Source organism: Rhagoletis pomonella, unplaced genomic scaffold (genome assembly GCF_013731165.1).
Source record: "Rhagoletis pomonella isolate Grant_MI unplaced genomic scaffold, Rhpom_1.0 Rhpom_scaffold_00281, whole genome shotgun sequence".
Lineage (NCBI taxonomy): Eukaryota > Metazoa > Arthropoda > Insecta > Diptera > Tephritidae > Rhagoletis > Rhagoletis pomonella.
In genome coordinates, this window is record NW_023458835.1 from 14,477 (window position 1) to 19,874 (window position 5,398).

Below are 5,398 nucleotides of genomic sequence, written 5' to 3' on the forward strand. Positions count from 1 at the left end.
TTTTTTTTGTAACAGGTAATCTCGCGAACGGCTGGTCCGATTTTCATGAAATTTTGTATACAAATAGCTTTCGGTAACCACCATGTTTTAGGCTAAAAAAATTTTACTTTTTTCGGGTAGGTGGACCAGGGACCGGTCTATTCGAAAAAATTTTATTATAGTCCGATTTGCATAAAATTTAGTACGTAAGTAGCTTTTTAGCATATATTAGCATATATGACCCATTTTTTCTGGGAAGTGGTCCAGGGACCGATCTATTCGAAAAAATCGAATTTACGGTCCAATTTGCTTAAAATTCGGTGCGCGGGTAGCTTTTTAGCATGTATTAGCATATGTGATCAATTTTTTCCGAGAAGTGGACCAGGGACCGATCTATTTCAAAAAATCGCATTTATGGTCCGATTTACCTGAAATTCGGTACGCAGGTAGCTTTTTAGCATATGCTAGCATATATGATCCATTTTGTCCGAGAAGTGGACCAGGGACCGATCTGTTCGAAGAAATCGTATTTATGGTCCGATTTGCTTAAAATTCGGTACGTAGGTAGCTTTTTGCCTGGATAAGCTTATAGATTCCTGTTTTCCAATTTTAATGCAATTTCGAATAGAAATAGCTTTAAGTAACGACCATATCAAGGGGCGAATTCGTCACTAGGCAAGATTTTTTTGCGCCAATCAGAAACAACGGATACTGTCAAAATATAATTATAATATATAATATATCTCAACTAATATATGTTTAGAACCGTTTGTTAGTTTTCGCAAGGCTCGAGAGCGGCTGAACCGATTTTTTTGAAACTGCCACCTGCCGCACGTGTCCCAAGGATGGTTTTAGGCTGAAAAAAAATCTATATGTAAAGGGGGCGTGGCACTTCCCATACAAACCGAATTTCTCATGCTACATATCTCTGAAAGTGTGCATGGTAGAGTTTTGGAAATTGGTATGGAGATATACGAAATCAGTCGCATAACCTTGGAGAAAAATTTTAGCTATTGTAAAAAGGGGTATGACATCTCCCATACAAACCGAATTTTTCATGCTGCTTATCTCTGGAAATTTTTTGGTAGAGTTCTAGAGTTTTGTATGGAGATGTACGAAATAAATCGCATACTCTTGGAGAAAAATTGGAACTATTGGAAAAGGGGGCGTGGCATCTTCCATACAAACCGAATTTTTCATACTGCCTATCTTTGGAAGTGTTCATGGTAGAGTTCTGGAACTTGGTATGGAGATATACGAAATCAATCGCATACTCATGAAGAAAGAGGGCAGCTGTTGGAAAGGGGGCGTGGCACCTCCCATATAAATTGAATTTTTATACTGCATATCTCTGAAAGTATTCATGGTACAGTACTGGAACTTCGTATGGAGATATGTATATAGTTGAAATCAAGCCCATACTCATGGAGAAAATTTGGGCTATTTGAAAAGGGGTGTGAGGCCTACAAACGTACCGACCTTTAGCTATCTTTGGATGAATTTTTTTTATTCTTCTATAGGTGTGTTTGTGAGTGATCTCCTCCTAAATGGTTGTACGGATTTTATCGAAGCTTTTTGTGTATTTGAGTGGATCTCTGGATGGTTTAGTTTCACAATTTAATCCGACAGTTGGCGCTGTAGTTGAGTTATTACTAAAAATCTTATTTATGATCCGATTTGGCTAATGTTTTAAATATGTATGCAATACTATTGCAAAAACGTGCTGCCAAGTGGTGCTGAAGTCGAGCTATTACTAAAAATAGCCAAGTGAGAAAAGGGGCCGTGAAGGTCAAATTAAATCGACCTGTTGCACCATTGAGGATATCAAACGCTCCTGCGTTGCAATTGGCCCAATGGATGTCTGAAATAAGTATATCGTTGGCTTAGTTCGCAAACGTGCTAAGTCCATTTTTTTTATTTTTCAGGAGGGACAAAAAACCGTCTAACTTTTTTTGTTTTCAATATTTTTCTAATCTGTAAATGCAGTTTTATTCCTTAGTTCGTCTTGTTTTAGTACCAATAATCAGCCAATTTCAAAATAAAGCTGTTGCAGACTTATAGGCTCTTTTAGGCCATACCACATTTTCTCTTTAAGATTTTATTCTTTTAATGTGGACTTAGCACATTTTCTATCAACCTTTTTTCCATTATTTTTTATTGTTAAAAGATTTAATTGTTTACCTTAAATATATTTTATTGTTTTAAAATGAATTATAACCTAATACAGTTTTATTTCATTGCTATTAACAAAAATAACTATTTTAAGTCGTAAATTTATGTACCATTTATAAAAGAAAATAATTAAAAGCAAGTAAAGCGGTAAAGTTTGGGCGAAACCGAACTTTATCTACCCGACGCAGGCATCAAATACTGTCGTAAGCAGGGGCTTTTTCCCGATTTCAAACGTTTTCGATAATATCCTGAGTTAAACTCAATGAAATAATTGAACCACGTTTAGTAGAAATCGCTAAAGTGGCTACCGAAATACGCCTTGTAGTCATAAATTGGGCGGTGTCACGCAGTCTTATTTATTGTTAAGAGATTAAGAGATCTGAAATTTAGCGTTAGATATACGGGAAGCGAATGTAATTTTGGTCCGATTTGAATAATTTTAAACGAATTGCTTTTCCGTACCAGGTTTATTAAGTGCACAGAGTTGGGTAGAAATTGATAAATCGGTTACCGAGTTACAAATTTGTGGTCATAACTGGGCGGCGCCATGCCCATTATCCAAAAATGTATCATAATCTAATTTTCTGCTGAGTGGCTATCGCGATCATCGATTTTAAGTGAATTAAATTTTCTACAGATTTCTTAGCTAGACCCTAAATAAGGCTCGTACCGAGTTTGGTGAATGGGCTACTGAGATGCAGCATTTCATAATAGGTGGGCGGGGTCACGCCCATTTTCCAAAAATTCCACAATAATATTTTTTACAAAAATTCTACTTCATATACTAATTTTGAACAATTTGCATCCATCAAATGGGCGTGGTTACATTCAGATTCGCCCATTTTTAATACCAACTTACCTTGGATAAAGGGCAACCTACATACCAAGTTTCGTTGAGATATCTCGAGTTATCGTGTACACGGACAGACGTGTATATATATTTTTTTGATTTTTTTGGACTTAGCACATTTGCGTACCAATGCATAACAACAAGTAAAAACGACATTACGGTAATTTTCTTTTTTGGTAATGATGTATTTTCAGTTATGCTATCTTACTGCATCAAAATCTCAATTTACATAAAAAGTGGACTTAGCACGTTTGCGAACTAAGCCAACGATATGTATATTGCATTTCTGTAGAACAATGATTCGCACCCATTTTGAAATTGCCACCTACTATACTGTAAAGCTTCTAGGACATTCACTATAGAACCGGGTCATTGTTGCCGCCAGGGAGTGAAGAGGAAAAAATTTATTTCGCTTTGCGAATAACCGTGCTATGTAATGCCGCACAACTGGAGAATTTCAAGAACGGATATAACACTTTCCTTAGGTTATTTAAAGCGGCAAATGACCACCAAACCTTAATCTTAGCAGACAAATGTGCCAATGAAAATCGTAAACGTGAATTGTTGGTGAAAATGTTGGACCAAAAAGTTTCAATAAAATACATAAAAATTTTGGGCGGGACGAAGTTCGCCGGGTCTGCTAGTATATATATATATATAATCTTAGAAACCACATATATATTCACACCGATATTTGAATAAAACCAAGCAAAGCTTATTATTAATACACTTGGTTGTGTCTTATTTTTCTTTCTATTTAAATAAACTTTGGTGCAATCACGGGAGTTGCGACCCACATATCCACCAAATGTTCATGGTCCATCTTCGCCAGGAATTGGAATGACCCACAACTATACATACAGTCCACTGCAGCTACACGCAAAAGCACCATATTTTAATACACTATATTTTAATACAGAAGGACTTATTGTCACCAAGCAGAGAGCATCGTCCCCATCAGCACATTTGCATATTATCACAGACTGCTAAATTTCGCACTTGCCTCAAAAGCAAGTCACCAAAAGACGCATACAAAAAAGCGAATCACCAATTGCTCTCAAGCAACGTAAATAAAGGTACGTGGTTGTCATTTCGGGCACATTGGTTCTTTTGCAATTTAAAAATAAAGAGCGTTGAAAGCGAAAAATTCGCGCACATTAAACCACCAATAATCGCGAGTGATTTTGTGAAGAAACAGTGAATTTTATACTAATATTTGTGTTAAAACCGATCATACAAGCTTGCGAGCATACGTACATATATGCTTAAATATCAATCACAAGTGCGAGCGACTGCCATTTGAAATAAAAAAAACACTCTACTTGTTTAGAAAACTGCATCACATTTTTCATTAAATTTCGTGGGTCAATTATTGCCCAATATTTGAAAAGTTCATAACACATTCTTTGACTTTGACTTTCACCATTTTGATTTTGATTCGTGTTGCAAGTCTAATTTGCATACTTACATACATACATATGTACATACGTGTATGCATTAACACTAACCCATCACTGAGTGTCTCTTTTAGTCGTAACCTCACTTTTAACAACTTGGTGTCATCCACAAAATCACTAGTCGAGTGTGAAAAGCACTATTTAACAAACTTTGGAAAAAGTTGATAAATCTTCCAAAATAGTTGAAAGTTGGGTGGCGAGCATCTTTCTGTAGATAAAAAATTCTGAAAGTATAGGTACATACTTACATATACGTATAACCATTTAAACATAAATATATTATCGCAAATAAAAGATTATATCTTGATACGTGTGAAATTACACTAGAAATTCTTTAGTTAAAATCTGGGATTGTGGTGGTCTCTGAGCATTTTCTTAAGTGAATTCGTATTTGAATCTTGGTCTCCAGTGGCTCCTCTTTACTATATACTAGTGTTCGCCCAGCGGTTGAAATTCAACCGCTAAAATTAAGGATAGTTTATGTGAGTTGAGTTGAACTGAAATAAAATTTGTTGGAATGGGTTAAGTGGAGGGGAGTTTAGCTTAGTACTTAGCATAACATAACATAGAATAGCATTAGATTCAATAACATAACATATGTAGCATAACACATCACAATATAACATCGCACATTCTTCAGTTGTATTTCCTTTTTATCCCTATCACTTTCTTCCTCTCTATCGCTTTTAATGTTTATGTTTATGTTTATGTTTATCTACACCTTCCTATTCATGTTCATGTTCATGTTCATGTGCAAGTTTATGATCATGTTCATTTTCATGTTCATGTTCATGTTCATGTTCATGTTCATTTTCATGTTCATGTTCATGTTCATGTTCATATTCATCTTCATCTTCATCTTCATCTTCATCTTCATCTTCATCTTCATCTTCATCTTCATCTTCATCTTCATCTTCATCTTCATCTTCATCTTCATCTT